Source organism: Petromyzon marinus, chromosome 41, assembly GCF_048934315.1.
Source record: "Petromyzon marinus isolate PM22_M1 ecotype Great Lakes invasive population chromosome 41, UKy_Petmar_22M1.pri1.0, whole genome shotgun sequence".
Lineage (NCBI taxonomy): Eukaryota > Metazoa > Chordata > Hyperoartia > Petromyzontiformes > Petromyzontidae > Petromyzon > Petromyzon marinus.
Window position 1 is genome coordinate 8,065,864 of NC_133707.1, and position 20,070 is coordinate 8,085,933.

The following is a 20,070-nucleotide window of genomic DNA, read 5'->3' on the forward strand; positions in this document are numbered from 1 at the left end:
TTTCAGCTACTCCCCTCCGGCAGAAGGCTTCGGCCCATCAGAACCAAAACCTCACGCCATAAAAACAGTTTCTTCCCATCTGCTGCTGGCCTGCTAAACAAGGCCAAGGGCTTACACTGTTTTTAACATTTTATCTACATAATGACACCTTGCCGATATTAACTATGTTAACCTATTTGTATTTTTTATTTTTAAATTATATCTTAAAGCTATTTTATATTCGATATTTATTCAATTTTATATACTTCAGCCCCTTGGTGTTAGACTTTTAACCCTTATTATAGTAAGACTTAAATTTTGATTTAAAGCTTTCGTGACTGCAGTAATTCATATTCTTAGTTTTTTCGGTAAAGTCACGTTGAAGGGAAACAACAAAATAATAAAATATATATAAAACAATAAAAAAATTCTCACGACGTTTCGACCATAACTCAAACGGTCGTCTTCAGGTGTGTTGGTTGTTTTATATATATTGTATTATTTTGTTGTTTCCCTTCAACGTGACTTTACCGAAAAAACTAAGAATATAGTAAGACTTGTTTAAAACTTATTTAAGATTTTAGATTCCTATATGTTGAATGTATGCACCATCCTGCCAAAGTAAATTCCGTGTCGGTGTGAACTTACATGGCGAATAAAACCCTTTCTGATTCTGATTCTGATTTGTTCATATATTTTCTTAAGCTGCCATTTAATTAAAAATGACATGATCATTATATTCTGTAAACAATATGGCACACTCATACGGTATTCACATAGTACACTTATGTTGTTTGCTTATTTAAAATAACATGCAATCATGGTGAGCGAGAGCATTGTTCACCGTGGTTCATGCACTGCACTCTACATCTGGAGATATGAGTTTGATTACGCCAGCATTAGTGGTGAGTGATGTGTCATCTCGTCCTGACCGCCCTCTACACTTTCACCAACCCGCACAAAGCGGCGTGGTGAGAAGTGGGATTACTTTCCACGTTGTGTGACACAGCAATTTGGACGTCCTTCATCGGCCAGTTGACTGAATGGTGGTGTATTCTGTGGTTTTAGTGGGAAGTCGATGTTTATCTGGGATTAGTTGGAATTGGAGCTTTCGTGGTGAACTGGACTGGGTGTGACTTTCCTGGTGTTTATGTCCCCCTTTAAGAGTGTGCTCCTAATCTCAGCTCGTTACCTGTGTAAAAGACACCTGGGAGCCAGAAATCTTTCTGATTGAGAAGGGGTCAAATACTTATTTCCCTCATTAAAATGCAAATCAATTTATAACATTTTTGACATGCGTATTTCTGGATTTTTTTGTTATTTTGTCTCTCACTGTTCAAATAAACCTACCATTAAAATTATAGCCTGATCATTTCTTTATCAATGGGCAAACGTACAAAATCAGCAGGGGATCAAATACTTTTTTCCCTCACTGTATCACTATGTACAATGATACGTAGATCCTTTTTGGTCATCCACTAGTGAATTCGCGATTCCCCACGCCACGCAGGTCGTGGATGAGTGTTAGTACTATTTTTTTAATTATTTGACCACATTTAACGGTGATTAGTGAGGGTTTATGAAATCGGGGAACTTGTGTAAAGGGCCTCAAAGGGGATGCCAGTGCCGAAAGTGGTTTGCTATTGGTCGGGGCGGCGCCGCTCGATCAAACGTTCCCGTTTTGAGTACACGCCGCAGGTCCAATCACCTTCGTGGGCAAAGCGTTCACCGTGGAGCGAAAGCCTCCTCTGTACGAAAAAACTATGAATCTTTTTTTTTATTTTACCAGGTAAGGCCCACTTGGCTATACAGCTATTTTTCAGAAGCGACCTGGCCACAAATGATAGCTCTACGAAGTGGCCTATAACCATGTGGAAATTTACAGCACGTTTATTCTAAATGTGGAGGGGGGGGGGGGGGAAACTGAAGGACCCGGAGAAAAATCAACGCGATTACGGGGAAAGAGACGCGCAAACTACAAATATACACAAGGCGTCAGGGTCAGGTTCGAACCCATGACCTGTGTACTAGGCGAGGTCGTTAACGTGTATGAGCACTTTCGCCTCTCTTAGTTCTGCCCGCGTAACCCAAAACCGCACTGATCGCAGGACAGTTAAGCGTCAACATTCCCCGGCAAACCTCGTTCAAGTACAGTAGTTCGTAAAAAAACGTCGGTACAGTATTTTAATTGAGAATTGTCTAACCCAAGGCCGTAGCCATGGAGTCAACATTGGGGAGGACCAAATCTTCCAGGGGGTCTGGGGGTCCCCCCCCCAAAAGAAATCAAAATTTGAAAACTAATTTCCTGCCATTTTCTGCCTAAAATATTTAAAAAATTCACTAACACGTCGGATGGACTATGTACTTTTTACAATAATGTCTAATAGTGTATTGTATTACATTGCTCTGTTTTTTTCTTTTTTACCTTTTCTTGTTTCATTGTATGTAATGACAGAGATTAGAGATTAATAAAGTGCAACCATAACCACAATCATATAAACAGAAATCTATTTTATAGCAATATATTGGGGGGGGAGGGGGGACACACATTTTGAGCATATTTGAATATTATAATTACAGCCTTGCTCTAACATCAGTCCCACTGTTCAGTCGGGTTCCAAACCGCTCTAAAGGGTTTCACGTCGTTAGTCCAAAAACCTCGGCCACTAATAATGAGCCTGACACGGTGAACGGCCGGTGACTCGCCCCTTAAAGCAGGTGCCCCCCCCCCCCCCACCATCGCCCATGGGCCCCGCATATCTCCAAGGTGTGAAATGAAAAGAGCCACCCCAGAGGCCGGCGACGTGGCCTCCCAACAGTCGAGCGGTGGCTCGGTCGCTGCCCCGGAGCGTCTCAGCTGACAACGAAACACGGCGGGGCCAGTGCCCGAGGTGCCTGCCCCGGCCAAACTCTACGACATATCACTCTCAGCGGCCACGTGTGACGCGACGGACAAGGCTGGTGGTGGCGGTGCCGGCGGTGTCAAAAGTTTGGCTTTGCTGGCTGCCCAGGAGAGCCGGACGTCCTTCTTCAAGCCGGCGTGTCGAAGAAGCCGCACGGGTCAAGGTGCTTCACCAGTGAACTGTGGAGACACAAACTGCAGGAGACTCCAGAATAGGTGGAAGCTTGCGGCATAAAATGTTGCTCTATAAATAATAATTATTATTATTATACATCACTTTGCTCGGGTACATGTTTTATTTCGTCTATAATATACATGGGCTACTCGCACTTGTTAGGAGGTGCCATCACCGTGCGTCAGAGGTGTTGGCAGTTCGTGGTCCGTGATGCCCACGTGCATGGAATGCCTCAACCCTCGTGACGACGGACGGCTCCGTGTAATACGATAAAAGTGGACGTGAAATAAAAGGGGACACTTGTAATTCTGAGCGCCGCTTTTTTTTATTTCAGTCCCCTTTCGTCGTATAACAGCGCTGTGGCGGCGGGAAGAGCATGCAGTGCAGGGAATGGCACGGGGAGACCATGCGAATAATCGTGGCGTGGCATTGCCTGGGCCACGATTGGGTTTGGGGAGGATAGGCGGTATAGCAATACCCCGGTTTGTGTCGGGGGACGCGCTCCAGAAAGTTTGCGAAGAATGTCGAAACGACGCCCGTCAAAGCAATGCAACAGGGTAGGCGGAGGCGAAGGCTGATCACGAGAAAGGACAGTTGATGTTGTGAGCGACGTAAGGGTGTGCGGGTTGAGGCGACGCAAATCTGGAAGTGGCGTTAATAATATAATAATTAATAAAGCGACGACGTATTTGCGAAACTACGTGAAAGGGGGGAGGGGGGAGATCAATCACGGCATCATTGTACTCTATACCCCACCCCTCATTTCCCTGTCGAGCTGAAAGATGTAACCAGAGCCATTCCTGTAACCTGCTGAACTGTAGGAGGTTACAGGAGGGATGGATTTAGGGGGGGGGGCACACTCAAATAAGAACGAGGAGGGGAAGGCATCAAATGCAACATTCACACCGGGCCCCATTTCTCGTGAGGCCGTCTTGACTGGTGTTTACTCGTTAATCGCGAGGGGTACGTTTCAGAGATACTCGTGAATAGGTCATTTTGCGGTTAATGACATTGGCCTACGGTAGTCTATCGTTTTAATAAATTACCTTAAATAACTACATGAATAAGCTGTTGAATACATGCAAATTATCATAACACAAATATAGAAATTGGTCATAATATACATAAAGTAAATAAACATATGGACGTATTAAAATCACTTTTAATAAATTAACTAACCTCATATGAAGATGATGCTCCACATGATCACTTTCTCGCATCACGTTCTCTCTAATCACTTTACATCCCATCACTTTCTTTCTCTCTCTCTCCCTCTCTGTCGATGCAGCTGCCATGTAGAGTTCCAGATGCAATTCGCTGTTTGCCAAAATCGCGGATAGCACGGTCGTGAATAACGTTGGAATACCGTGCTTCTAATTGGTGATTACATTTTACAGATATTTATTTTCCACTCATGCCACCCCCAGATCTCTTCAGAAGGAAGTGTCGCGTTAAACCAACGCGTTTGATTTTGTTCTCATATTTTATTAGAACATATTTTCATACCGTAGATCTGTCAAGTTGTTTTTATTTTTTCCATTAAGTGATATAATCTTAAAGGAGTTACATCACATTCGTCGTCGCCCATTCAACTCTGCTTCTGATATCTGCCAGGTACGGGTACATTCTGGGTTTTTTGGTCATAGGCAAGAAGTTCTTATTACTTTCTAATGATCCATAATAAACACAGTGTTTTAAATGTCGAACATTGTAAATGTACTGAGGTTTTTTTTCCTACAGTGAAGGAATTCAATTTCGCTGAGCGCTCCTGTGGGATAATGCTACAGTAAGCAGTCAATGGAAAAAAATGTGCAGTTGAACACTGTGTTTTGTAACTGTTTCCAAGGTAATCAACACGAGTGGGTTTATTTTTAAACACAACTGTTAACGTTGCACTTTTTGCACTTCCACAATGGGAAAAATAATCTTGTATAACTTACAATTGAAGCAATTGGCGGGACCCCGGGGTCCCATCACTGCCTCGGGGTGGAAAAAACCTTGTAGCGACACGGGTCTCGCCTTACCGACAACAAAACTAGTGGTCAATCGATTGGCCTCGTCGAGAGCTACTCGGGGCACTAAGTTTCGTAAAAAGTTGTAAAATTACATAAACACGTTCAATTCACTGCCTGGGGGGGGGGGGGGCTCGCCTTGGCAAAGAAGCTGAGGATCGACGGCTGACCGGAGGGCATTGTGGACGCGCCCCCCGGGGCTTGCGTTTGGCCGGTGGGGTGGCGCCCATCGTGTCGATCGCCGCCTGCTGGCGCTTGTTGGCAAGAGTCTGGGCGGGCGGCGCATTGCTGTTGGGATCACGCAGTGGGGCGGACTGAAAAATAATAATTATTTACCTGATTTTTGCGGGACCCCCGGGGTCCCGCCAAATGATTCAATTGTTGACACACAGAACCATGACCTGAATGAAATTCCCTGCTTCCGATGACATCGGACTTGTTCTGTCGTACGGCTGATGCAGAGCAACAACTTCAATGTCACATTCAGGTGGTCTAGCCAGATAGCCGCGTCAGGAGTAGCGGAGTGTATCATTGCTGTGATGTCTCCTTCGTATTTGTGGATCGGGCATTGCGTCGTCAGACGTTGTACCGTCTGTTCAGGATGACCACAGTCGCACACTACTGGAGAGGTTTTTAAAAGTTTTTATTTTATTTTACATTTGTGCATCAGGTATCCGCATCTGCAATGGTTTGTCCAGCAGATGTGGTTTAGGGTGGATTATGAGCTCCGTGGAAGGTCAAACCCCTGGATCTTCTGCGTTGGGTCTATCACAACCTCAGTGGCGAGTGATAACTGAGCAGGTCCTGGGCCTCCACCATTCACCAAATAACAAACGTAAAGTATGGTCAAACCCCCAATGACGAACTTGGAGCGGGAAGGCCTCCATCCAGCAGTGGATTGACAATGGGTGTAATGCAATTTTAGTATTCAAACACACCAAAGAGGTTGCAACAGAGCTAGGTTGGTGAGTTTTTGAAGACCTTGTATGTATGTACCTGTATGCTGAACTTCTTTCGCATCGTACCTACAATGCTGAATTTCATCTTTACATCACCGAACAGCCCGCAAGTCAGTAGTGTCAGTTTAATGTATTTGGTATGGCCCTGTGAGCCATTCGGCTCTTGAATCGGGTGCAACCGCAACAAACAAAAACGTGAACAAGAAAACATCTTAAAGTGACTATGCGCAAACAGAAAAATCCAGGAAGTCATCTGGACGTAACCCACCGGCCCACAGGCCAGCTAACCAGCCGGCCAGCCGATTAAGTACGGAGTTTGATTTCCATATTCGGTGGTAGCAGGGGTTCGCTTTGTCCCCCACATTAGGAATCGCGGGTGCATGTAATTCATTTCTTTTTAATCTTAATTGTAAACTACTGAAAATGAATTAATAAATGTGCCCGGTTTCGGCGGGGGATTGCCCCCCACCCTCCCCCGTGCTCTGCCCCCCCCTCCGCAAATTATGCCCAAAGCCCCTACCTCCCCACCCCTGGGTGCCCCCCTCTGGGACGTTACAATCCCCCAGGGCCCCCTCTCCCCCCACCTGCATATCCCCCATGCCCCCCTCCCCCAGCGAGTGACATCAGAGCCAACTGTAGGTGTCTCGACAATGGTATCCTCCACCGGATGATGAATATGTTGAGCCACTCGCTGGCAATTGTGAATTTAAATGTGTTGGTGATTCGAAACGCAGCCCACTGCGGCATCTACAGCTGGTGGCTTCGGGGCTCGTATCACGTCAAAGCACTTGAGCCATTACAATTCATATGATGTATGCCAGGGCCTGCAGACAGCTCTGAAAGTTTTTATGAAGCCACTGAAGCTGTGCACTTTTAAACCCAAATTGAAAACTAATTTCTTTAGAATTTCTTTTTTTGTGTGTTTAGTGTGTTGTATCTTCCCCCATACCTCCAATTATCACGGTTGGTTACGTACGATGCGAAAGAAGTTCAACATACGGTACATACATACAAAGTTCATGGAATCGTTCCCAATGCGTATTGGTCAGATTACATATAAATGGTGAGATTACATTGATGAATGTGTCGATTTTGTTTTCAGATGACCGATTGGATCTTTTTTTTAAATGCAGTAATTGGTGACTAAACTAGGACCATCGACTCACTCACTACACTTGAGAAGCTATTTTAATCACGTGGCTGCCTGGATTTAGAACGCAGGATCTGAGTGATTCTGGCTCAGCACACAATCCTTTGAGTTACCTGGCCAACTCTGCCTTAAGACATAATTTTCTACTTTTTTTTTACCAAGTTAGGTTTTCAGCTAGCCTGGTATTCAATGTAAAAAAACATAATAATAAATTGAATAAGAGTGACACACTTGGGAACAGGACAAGCAACATATTTTTTTTATTCAAAACAATGCTCGTGTAAAGACTTGATCATTTTGTGAGCATACTGTTTATTATCAGAACATTGTTCAGCTATTCTTGGCAGTGAATCTCCCCAGTGACATTTTATGAAATATGTTTTTTTTTACATCATTCCAAATAATGCATCTACTGTATTGTCACAAAAAGTATATAAGCTAAGTTAAAAACGGATTTCTTTTACTGTCACTGGCAGGACGTTTTTGATGTTTTCATTCTTAGTGACATTCCTTTCTTCGTTTCAGCCGGGAGTGAAAACCCTGTTAACTTCTGTATCAACCTGTTACGTGCTACATCACGGAATCGTGAGTGGGTGGTGGTGGCTTCGGGACGTCATCCCCCAGCAGTGGATTGACCACAGTTGATAATGGTGAGACACGTTACTTAGTCATGTTCATAGACCCCAAGTCGGTGGTGGAAGTTTAATCTCTTTTTTATTGGGAGGCTAAACTAAGCCACACGAAAATCACTGAGCCTTAAAACTTACTTTTGACATGATTCTTCTTTATAGCATAAATTAACTGAAATAACAACTTTAACTCCAGCATACCTTACAGCCAGGTTTGGCAGGCAGGTGTGCCACAAATATTATCTGGAATGAAATAAACTATTGTTTTTTATTTTACCAGGTAAGGCCCACTGAGCTATATAGCTTTTTTTTCAGAAGCGACCTGGTCACAAATGATAGCTCAACGAAGGGACTTATCACGTGGAAATTTATCGCGACCAAATACTCTTAAACCTACGTTGATTCTAAATCTGGAGGGGAAAACCGGAGGACCCGAAGAAAAATGCACAGACCACAGAGAGAGAGAACATGCAAACTCTAAATATACAGAGATTGAACCTACAACCTCCTGTATACCAGGCGAGGTATTTAACATCTCGCCACCGTGGCGTCCTTTAAAAAACACTCAGGAAATTAGGGTTAAAGCTACCAGCAATCTTCACCTATGGTTGTGGGACACACTCACTGCTTCCTTTCATTTTAGATTTTTAAAGAAAAACTTTGTCAGGTTATGCCACGTCTGCACACGTTGCCACAGTTGCCACAGTTGCAGTAAATCCGTTTCCGGTCAAGATTGGTGTGACGGCACTCGAATCACGGAGTGTAATTATAGAATCACCGTGTGTTATGCTGACTTGTGCACCTTGCAGGAGTGAGATGGATTCGTACCATGTAACTCAATTTTAACCCACTTCCCAATGTGGTATCTACTGCAAACTTGGTATACTTATGTCATACTGATGACAATACTATATTCTATCAAAAATATATTTTAAACAATCTTTTTTTATATGTTAGATGTTTCGGCTTGGATCTAATTGTCCACGGTAAACTGACGTTGGCTGTAAATCACCACGGGCCCCTTACGTTGTGGAAAGCTTCGGGGCCCACTTCCTGGAGTCGTGGAGTTCTGCCATTACGAGTAGGGTACATTTCTTTAAAGCGTGTTTTAAAAAAAAGTTTTTAAAGAAATATTACTTATTTTGTCACTGGTTCTCCTATGGCTGACGGAGCACACCCGCGCCCAAACGTATCACCCGCGTCTGAATGCGTGGGTTGAGGCTTGTGGGAGGCCACAGCCGACGGCTACTGGTGACATTCGCAAACAAACTCGTGGTCGCCAACCTAAAGACTGCACGAGGGATCCGCATGGAGAGAAAATGCCGTCGCGGATGAACATGAACCTGCACCCACACAAATGCAACACCGATCTTTGTTTTAGTAAACTCCACAATAATCGACTACACAGCATTGCAGTTCGTGACCGTGGGTCGTAAGATGACGGGATGCCACACTAGCACATTCACAAACCTGTCAACCCCTTGTCAGTGCCTGCCTTATTACAGACCAATTCACACCTTATTGGTAACCCTGTGCCACCGATAAATCTCAACACTCATCCTAAAAAGTCCCATCACAAGGGAGAAACACAAACAAATAGACAAAAAAAATGTTTTGCCCGGATTAAGTTGGTCGGCTGTACGCCACGTGAACCTGAAAACTCAATTTCCCTGTACAAGACAACGGGGTAAACCGTACGGGTTGACAGATATGGACTTTTCAGAACACCAAACGATGTGTACAGTACAGGCATAGGCTTTACCGTTTCTGGAAATAAAACAGAGCTGTTAAGATGTTCAAACAGCAAATCGTGACAGGAGTGGCCACATGTTGTTTCATAGCCACATTGAAAGGCCAGCAGGTAGTCATTCATTCATAGCAATTGAGAGAATCTGTGTGTATGCCATTATATACACATACAGCCCTTTTGTTAATACACCGCTGGTCGAGGGCCTCCCCATGCAGATCGTAAAAGTTCCTTTATGACAGTGCAACAGTTAGCGCGCTGCGCTATGAACCCGGTCACCGGAGTTCGATTCCTGCTCACGGCCAACACCAGTGACGATTAGCTTAACCGGTCCCGGGCCACCCCTCAAATGAGCACCTGGTGTAAACATCGCCACTGGGGAGACAAAGGCGGCCGGGCGTGGTGTTGGCCACCAACCCCCTCGTGTGCCGTGCCGGCCTTCATAGGCGCTCGCTCACAGCACTTGCCACAACAGTCTGTTGGTACAGGCTACACGGGGGGATCTTTGTCGTTTGTTTTACGACAAATTCGCCACGCAACCCAAGTGTGAGTCACCACTAACATCGCAATGCTTTTGTGCGATAAATTACTCGCCTTTTGCGGTCCTCGCGTACCTCTTGGCACTCCTCAGGGGGGTGAAGAGAAGGCAACGCAGCAGCAGGAGCAGCAGGAGGAGGAGGAGAGCGAGAGTGAGAATCGCCAGTGCGGCAAACAGCCACGCCGATGGACATCTGAGCCACTCATTCGCTGTCACGGCATAAAATCAAACCCGAGACGACATCAGCAACGCCACGGAGCCTTGGCAAATGTCAATACGGCAGCGTGAAATAGCGAGAACATATATCGTTAAGAGTTAGGCACGTTGCAATTAATCAACATTTTACAATTATAATGCGCATGGGATGATGTCAAGAAGTGCACGCTCCGACCACCTGTTTGTCAGAAAGTACACGCTGTGTCAGAAAGTACACGCTGTGTCAGAAAGTGCACGCTGTGTCAACAAGTACACGCTGTGTCAACAAGTACACGCTGTGTCAGAAAGTGCACGCTGTGTCAGAAAGTGCACGCTGTGTCAGAAAGTGCACGCTGTGTCAGAAAGTACACGCTGTGTCAGAAAGTGCACGCTGTGTCAGAAAGTGCACGCTGTGTCAGAAAGTGCACGCTGTGTCAGAAAGTGCACGCTGTGTCAGAAAGTGCACGCTGTGTCAGAAAGTGCACGCTGTGTCAGAAAGTGCACGCTGTGTCAGAAAGTGCACGCTGTGTCAGAAAGTACACGCTGTGTCAGAAAGTACACGCTGTGTCAGAAAGTACACGCTGTGTCAACAAGTACACGCTGTGTCAGAAAGTGCACGCTGTGTCAACAAGTACACGCTGTGTCAACAAGTACACGCTGTGTCAGAAAGTGCACGCTGTGTCAGAAAGTGCACGCTGTGTCAGAAAGTGCACGCTGTGTCAGAAAGTACACGCTGTGTCAGAAAGTGCACGCTGTGTCAGAAAGTGCACGCTGTGTCAGAAAGTGCACGCTGTGTCAGAAAGTGCACGCTGTGTCAGAAAGTGCACGCTGTGTCAGAAAGTGCACGCTGTGTCAGAAAGTGCACGCTGTGTCAGAAAGTACACGCTGTGTCAGAAAGTACACGCTGTGTCAGAAAGTACACGCTGTGTCAGAAAGTACACGCTGTGTCAACAAGTACACGCTGTGTCAGAAAGTGCACGCTGTGTCAACAAGTACACGCTGTGTCAACAAGTACACGCTGTGTCAGAAAGTGCACGCTGTGTCAGAAAGTACACGCTGTGTCAGAAAGTACACGCTGTGTCAGAAAGTACACGCTGTGTCAACAAGTACACGCTGTGTCAGAAAGTGCACGCTGTGTCAACAAGTACACGCTGTGTCAGAAAGTACACGCTGTGTCAGAAAGTGCACGCTGTGTCAGAAAGTACACGCTGTGTCAGAAAGTGCACACTGTGTCAGAAAGTGCACGCTGTGTCAGAAAGTGCACGCTGTGTCAGAAAGTGCACGCTGTGTCAGAAAGTGCACGCTGTGTCAGAAAGTGCACGCTGTGTCAACAAGTACACGCTGTGTCAACAAGTACACGCTGTGTCAGAAAGTGCACGCTGTGTCAGAAAGTGCACGCTGTGTCAGAAAGTACACGCTGTGTCAGAAAGTGCACGCTGTGTCAACAAGTACACGCTGTGTCAGAAAGTGCACGCTGTGTCAGAAAGTACACGCTGTGTCAGAAAGTGCACGCTGTGTCAACAAGTACACGCTGTGTCAACAAGTACACGCTGTGTCAGAAAGTGCACGCTGTGTCAGAAAGTGCACGCTGTGTCAGAAAGTGCACGCTGTGTCAGAAAGTACACGCTGTGTCAGAAAGTGCACGCTGTGTCAGAAAGTACACGCTGTGTCAGAAAGTACACGCTGTGTCAACAAGTACACGCTGTGTCAGAAAGTACACGCTGTGTCAACAAGTACACGCTGTGTCAGAAAGTACACGCTGTGTCAGAAAGTACACGCTGTGTCAGAAAGTGCACGCTGTGTCAACAAGTACACGCTGTGTCAGAAAGTGCACGCTGTGTCAGAAAGTGCACGCTGTGTCAGAAAGTGCACACTGTGTCAGAAAGTGCACGCTGTGTCAACAAGTACACGCTGTGTCAGAAAGTACACGCTGTGTCAGAAAGTACACGCTGTGTCAGAAAGTGCACGCTGTGTCAACAAGTACACGCTGTGTCAGAAAGTACACGCTGTGTCAACAAGTACACGCTGTGTCAGAAAGTACACGCTGTGTCAGAAAGTGCACACTGTGTCAGAAAGTGCACGCTGTGTCAACAAGTACACGCTGTGTCAGAAAGTGCACGCTGTGTCAACAAGTGCACGCTGTGTCAACAAGTGCACGCTGTGTCAACAAGTACACGCTGTGTCAGAAAGTACACGCTGTGTCAGAAAGTGCACGCTGTGTCAACAAGTACACGCTGTGTCAGAAAGTGCACGCTGTGTCAGAAAGTGCACGCTGTGTCAGAAAGTACACGCTGTGTCAACAAGTACACGCAAGCGCGTGCACTTGTTGACATTATCCCCGCGCTTGATCGTTCGACGAGTCGGACTTGTACGTGTGTGTGGTGCGTGTGTGTGGTGTGTGTGTGTGGTGCTTGTGTGTGGTGCGTGTGTGGTGCGTGTGTGTGTGTGGTGCGTGTGTGTGTGGTACATGTGTGTGTGTGGTGTGTGTGTGGTGCGTGTGTGTGTGTGGTGCGTGTGTGTGTGTGGTGCGTGTGTGTGGTGCATGTGTGTGTGTGTGGTGTGTGTGTGGTGCTTGTTTGTGGTCCTTGTGTGTGTGTGGTGCATGTGTGTGTGGTGTGTGTGTGTGGTGTGTGTGGTGCTTATGTGTGTGTGGTGCATGTGTGTGTGGTGCTTGTGTGTGTGTGGTCCTTGTGTGTGATGTGTGGTGTGTGTGTGTGGTGCGTGTGTGTGGTGCGTGTGTGTGGTGCATGTGTGTGATGTGTGGTGCTTGTGTGTGTGTCTGGGTTGTAGTAGACCGGGCGTGGGAGATGTTTTCCCAAGAAAGCCGTGAAAACAAACGTCGACTCGCCCGCTCGCTCGGAGGCCGCATGTGGGAGGAGAGCCACTCTCATTTCTGGGAAGAGAATTTCTGCTTTTTAATCACACACACACACAAGCACCACACACACACACGCACCACACACACGTACAAGTCCGACTCGTCGAACGATCAAGCGCGGGGATAATGTCAACAAGTGCACGCACTTGCGTGCACTTGTTGACACAGCGTGCACTTGTTGACACAGCGTGCACTTGTTGACACAGCGTGTACTTTCTGACACAGCGTGTACTTGTTGACACAGCGTGCACTTGTTGACACAGCGTGCACTTGTTGACACAGCGTGCACTTGTTGACACAGCGTGTACTTGTTGACAGCGTGTACTTGTTGACACAGCGTGTACTTTCTGACACAGCGTGTACTTTCTGACACAGCGTGTACTTGTTGACACAGCGTGCACTTGTTGACACAGCGTGCACTTGTTGACACAGCGTGCACTTTCTGACACAGCGTGTACTTGTTGACACAGCGTGTACTTGTTGACACAGCGTGCACTTGTTGACACAGCGTGCACTTGTTGACACAGCGTGTACTTTCTGACACAGCGTGTACTTGTTGACACAGCGTGCACTTGTTGACACAGCGTGTACTTTCTGACACAGCGTGCACTTGTTGACACAGCGTGCACTTTCTGACAAACAGGTGGTCGGAGCGTGCACTTCTTGACATTATCCCTAATGCGCATTCCATCCTGGGATCCAAATGCGCCACTAACCAACCAGCGGCGTGATGAGTTGCCACCATCGTGTGCCGCGATCTGATTCAAGACCCAACTTTTTTCTGTTCTGTTCTTTAACATTAGCCTTAAGCATTAGCGAAAGGGGATTTTAGTGTAAACCCTTCGTCGTGCTTTTCCTGGAAGGCTAATGCAATTGTCGAAAAACTGCTTTGACGCATTAAACGTTGAGCAAGTGCACTTTTGCACCATATTCCTATGCAGGGAACTAATTGTATAAATACAGCGTAGGAGGGGGTCGATGGTAGCAGCCTTGACCCTGGTTAGGGCGAGACATCATCATCACGACTGTCACCAACGCGGCGACCGAACGTCGATCAGTTTAACACGTATGCTTTCGCGACCAATATCATCCATGATACAGGTTTTTGTTTGGTTAGATGGCGTAAATACATAAATGTGTCGTTAAACCCGCCACCACCCGACACAGCCAATTAGGAAGGTTTGTTACGTAAACAGAACGTGCCAATTGGTTACTAGTACAGCAACACCGGTGTGTGGGATAGCAAAGCCACAACATTTACAATCTGAGTCGGACGTTTGGCTGTGTCGGGTGGTGGCGGGTTTAACAACACACATTTACGCGATCTAACCCGAAAAACCTGTATGATGGACCAACATCGATCGTCGGTCTTCCAAGCGACAGCAACACAAGCGATATTCCAGTTTGTTGCTCTGCATCGACATCAGGCGTGCGAAAGAGAGAGAGATAGCTAATAGAGCGTTAGGTGGGTTGTGATGCAAAAGGCTTTGTAGAGCATACACTTACATGTGTTGTTGCCAAGGGCAGTGGCATTGCTGCTCCCCACACGTGTAAATGTATCAAGTCTGAAATTGATAGAGCTGTTATCAACAATGGCACAAATCCGTGTTGTGTTATGGATGTATGCACTGTATGTACTGTATGTTGAACCTCTTTCGCACCGTACGTAGCCAACCGTGCTAATCGTTAAGTGCCGGGTGGGTGGAGCCATGAGAAAAATAGCGGTGGGAATGTTGTGTATATCCCGGTAACGATCTTGTTTGCTTAGTGACTGCAAAGTTAGCAACAAGGCTAACAATAAAAAATAAATATATACGGAGACAATTTTCATATATGCCCATTGTTACAGATACTACAAATTATGTGTATAGTGTTTCTGTAGCTCACTTCACCTTTGAGCTGAGCATGTAACGACTGATTATGGTGGATGTAATCTCCAGCGAAACGTCGTACAAAGTTGTCAATATTTAGCTTGCTTGTAAGCATTCCGGTTTGATAATACTGTAAACCAAATGGCATTTTTCTCCACGTGACAACTTTATTTTATGGCTGTGTCAAGGGGTAGAAGATTATAGTTAACCATGGACATCACACCTGAACATTCTCATACAAAATAAATTATCAGTCACTGTTCTCGTCTCTTGAGATGTCACCTGGTTAAATAAGAACACATTCCTGCGGAGGGAGCTGGTAGGAACGCTGGGTTGCTCGTTCAATGGCCAGGGTCAACGGCGGCACCACGTGGTGTATTCCACAAATATGCCCGACTGTGAGGGCGGGCACAATCCGGCGTGAGTAGGTGAAACGTTGAGTTTTATAAGGGGACCACGGGGTGACCAGCCCTTCCCCATCCAGCCCCACCCCTCCCACCCCTCCCCACCCTTCCCCACCCAGCCCCTCCCCACCCTCCCCACCCTCCCCTCTCCACCCAGCCCCACCCCTCCCATTTTTGGATGCACGACGGACGGACGGACACAATAATCCCCTGTGGGCTGGTGTAACCAGGAGGTTCCTACCAGTATAAACAGTTGTGGTGGAAGGGTGTGTGTGGGGGGGGGTTATGTGTGTCACAGTAGGGGGCACAGGTGGTGCATCAGCCAGTCATCTCAGTCAGCCGACCATGTGGCACCTGGGTCTGCCCCGTGACCTCCTGCCAGCGGGCGTTCGATACTTCACGTGGCCTCAAGGTGCACATGGCCTGGCACAAGCGTCGTGGTGACGTCACCGCCACTTAGTGGCGAATGGCGGTTGTTGTTGTTATTGTGTACCCTGAGCTTACAGGACCCATCAATATTTGTCCGGCTAGCCGAGGTTTTATCGCACATGCGGGTCGAGGCATTCTCAGCAAGAGATGTATGGACAATATGATGTGACTTGCCTGGCATAGTCTGTGCTGCTGCTGTTGCCATCAGTGTCCACGTCGGTTGGGAGAGGAGTACATTGGGTTGTATTCATCAAGTTACCTGTACAAGGACATGACAATGCACGGCATTTGCATAGTCAGCAGGAGTATACGTGGCACACAAACTACAAGTTTCTACTAAAAATAAAATGTGCAGCTCTTTGCCAATACAACTGCTGGCACAAAGCCTCCCCCAAGCCATTCATGTAGGTCATGGAAATGGTTTGACCATACTTCACCGCGCTGGTCAGTGTGCTTTGCTGAAGGTGAGTAGGATTTGCTACCTCTGAGTTGAACGCGTCATGAGAAGGTTATTTTCACACAAAAAAACAAACGTAGTGAATTAGTAAGCAAACTGACGATGTCCTGGGAAAACTGGTGGATTTCCCGGGACAGGTACCTCAAAAGGAGGAACATTCCGGAAAAGACGAGGACATCCCTTCTAGCTATGTGTCTTTCCCAAGCAGACACAATAGTATACAGTATGACATATACTATATGCCATTCACTTGCACATGTCCTTCGGATCCATGTTCCTCTTTCTGTCTCTCACTAGAATTTTCAACCGTGCCTCTTCTCCATGCTCCTTTGTGCACATTTGAGCATTTACTTGTTCCACTGTGTCTTTGTCAAATCTCCACGTTGATGTCACAGCAGCTCGTAATACGCATGATTAAAGCGGACACAACAGTGATTAGACACAAATGTTAAAGTGATGTGAACATATAATAAAAAGGTTGAAGTGGCAGGAAAGATTGAAAAGATAACAAAACATGTTCTGCCACTACATTTAACCACAAACCTTATTCAAAACCGAGGCTTGTTAAACTTAGGCGAGCAAGTGAGGTACACCTTGAGTCAACAAAACCCGAGTCGATTTACTTTCGCTCCCCCTTCATTCACACGCACACGTCTAAATAAGTTATTTCAAATCAAATTTAAAAAAATCCAGAGCTGGGACGATCCATCAATAAATCAACAAGTAATTAGTCAAAGAATAAAATGTTTTGACCCCACGAGCCCTCGCGGTGTGATGACGATGCCGATGACACCACAAAGCACCCCCCCCCCCGCACATAACCTCCCGTCCAGCGGCACATGTGGTAACAGAGGTGATACTTTCCCACACCCCCCACCCTCTACCGATGGGTAGAGCAATCTCTACTCATCGGTAGAGATATTCTAGCTCTAAAAATAAAAATTCCAGGTGCACGCGATATAAAAGCATTTCGTCAATGGACAAAACGCCGAGTCTTAAAAAAAGAGATACTGTATTGTGTTGACGAGGCTAAAAGTTGGCAGTTTTCCACTACATTTCAGCCAAAGTGTTCGTTAAAAAACTACGTGCTAACATCTCCATATATATAAAAGGCAAAGTTGTGAATATGTGTCTGTTCAAAATATTTAGCGTACTTCCCGACATGCAACAAACTTGAAATTTGCTTGTGGGTACTTTCACTGTACACCATGCAAAAAATATTAAAATACACTTTTGTGGGGTTTTTTTTGGGGGGGGAGCTCAATAATGTATTTATTTTTTGCACGGCAAGTGAGCTGTGACGTCAAATCTGTCACGTGACCCGCGCATGTGGAAGCGTAACGCATTGTAGTGTAGTGGTTAGCGCGCTGTCTGTGTGTGTCTGTGTGTATGTCCGTCTGTGTGTGTCTGTGTGTGTGTCTGTCTGTGTGTCTGTCTGTGTGTGTCTGTCTGTGTGTGTGTGTGCAAGCGTAACGCATTGTAGTGTAGTGGTTAGCGCTACGCTGCGCTACGAATCCGGCGACCCGAGTTCGATTTCCGCTCACGGCCACCACCGGTGACGATTATTTCAACCGCTTCTGGGCCTCCCCTAGGTCGACTCAGCCTCAAACGAGTAACTGCTGTGGTGTGTGAACATCGCCACTGGGGAGACAAAGGCGGCCGGGCGTGGTGGATCCAAGTCCCGGGTAGTACAGCTAGTGCCAAATATGTGAAGAATCGGGAGCAAGCAAAATAAAACGTCCACTTACGTTGGAAGTAATATTGAGATTATTTTTGTGCCAAAGGGTTTTAGCAACTACCATAATCAACATTGATGTTACGTTCATTTTTTAAAAAAAAAACTGCAGAAAACGTGAAGATGCCTGAAATATGTGGACAAGATTCAAATTCAGCACACAAATGTTGCTCGGGGTAGTTACGGTACTTTCCAGTTAAGTTACGAAATAGAGGTGCGTCACTCACACGCTTGTTCAATCCTGTGACCTTGAGGACAGCCTTTGCAGCAAAGGAAGTTGGAGCAGTCATCTGTGAGGCAATGGCGCACGTGAATTGTGGGGGCGCAGCCACAAACCCGGTCGCGCACAGCTGTGCATTTGTCCAACTCCTGATGAGACAGAGCTGGAAGCAATACAAAAAAAAGCACACGCGAGTATTAATCACCTTTTAAACGGCGGTGTTACCCACCCGTGCGTACAAGTTTACGATGCGAATTTCACTTTACTGCGCTTTTAAAATCCAATAACAACCTACGTGATTTGAAGTATCGGAGTTTTGAAATGTCACTGCCAATCTCATTGTTAAGTACAGTCCTGTATATAATGTGAATGGGAGCGGTGGCACAGTGGTTAGAACGCCGCGCAATGAACCCGGAGACCCAAATCAATTCCCAAAAACGGCTATAATCAGTCGTGTCCCCCACCTCACCAATCTGCATTGATCAGCACGGTGAAGAACGTTCAAATGACATCCATGACTGGACATGACGTGGAGAAGGCCTTCATCCAACAGTGGATTGACAAAATGCTGTGAAGTGTAAATCTTCTTGTGCTGTGCGTACACATTTTTGAGAACACTTCGGCACCTAAATGAGCTCAGTTGGGAGGGCTTGTACAGCAGCAACCATGCGAGCTGAGTAGTAAGTCGTTACGTTTGAGTCATTACCCGTATTGCAGCGTGTGCACGGTTCGCAGTTCTGGCGCTTGTTGAGCTCCTTCCGGAATGTTCCAGACCTGCAGGGCGCACAGCGTGTCTTGTAGTTGGCACCACACGGCAAAGACAAAAACGTACCTGCAACCGACATAAAAAAATATTAATGAAGCAGCTAATCGACTAAGGGGCGATATATAGCTGCCCCCCCCCCCCCCACACATCTTCCATGATGTCTGGTCAGTGTGGAAGAGTAGGCCACAGCACCCGCTCGAGGGCTTCTCTCGAGTTTTATATGGAGACGTATTGTCTGATTGTTTCTTTTGTTGATTACATTCCCCGCAACGGTGCTCATGATTATTTTGAGCTACGCATTTGGTAATTTTGCGTTAAACCTGGGGCCTTGTTTTAAAGAGGGGGCCCTTGTCTGTAATACCTGGAAGTTAACCAGCATTGAAACTAAACTAAAAACTACATTCTTGATTTGAAGCTTTCGTGGCTGCAGGAATCCATACTCTGTGGTCTTCTTGCGAAACTGCTGTAGTTGTCCCACCTGGTGAAGATCGAAACGTCGTGATTTGTTTTATTTTATTTCTACCTACGTGACTTTACCGAAAGAACCAAAGAGTATAAAACTAAATTTTGATTTAAAGCTTTCGTGACTGCAGGGATTCATATTCTTGGTTATTTCGGTAAAGTCACATAGAAGGGAAAACAATAAATAATGCAAATATAAGACAATAGTATAAAACTACATAATTTTTATTTGATCAGGTTAAGGCCCACTTTTTCAGACGTGACCTGGCACACAAATGATAGCTCAACGAAGTGGCTTATCATGCGGAAATTTATAGCAGCCTAATGCTCGAAACGCACCTTCATTCTAAATGAGCAGGGAAAACCCGGAGGATCCAGAGAAATTTCCACGCGACCACGGGCAGAACATGCAAACTCCACATATACAGGTGTCAGGTCGAGATCGAACCTACGACCTCCTGTACACCAGGTGTGGTAGTTAACATCTCGCGAGGCTGACTCTGGCGGTGATACAAATATACTCTGTTTGAAACCAGTCCAGAGTTTGCCTATTATGTACAGT

At 46.2% G+C, this 20,070-nt stretch overlaps 1 long non-coding RNA gene across 4 annotated transcripts; it reads right to left on the bottom strand.

The window, feature by feature from the left end:
• Positions 1-7,420: 7,420 nt before the first annotated feature.
• Positions 7,421-14,963, bottom strand: LOC142930557 (uncharacterized). Of its 4 annotated transcripts, none has more exons than XR_012946514.1 (3): positions 14,671-14,963; positions 10,148-10,300; positions 7,421-9,149 (listed from the first exon to the last, which is right to left on the bottom strand). It is a non-coding gene; the product is annotated as an uncharacterized LOC142930557 (long non-coding RNA). The 4 variants fall into 4 exon arrangements; XR_012946513.1 differs by lacking the exon at positions 14,671-14,963 and adding an exon at positions 13,082-13,171; XR_012946515.1 differs by lacking the exon at positions 14,671-14,963 and adding an exon at positions 12,575-13,075.
• Between the last annotated feature and the right edge of the window lie 5,107 nt (positions 14,964-20,070).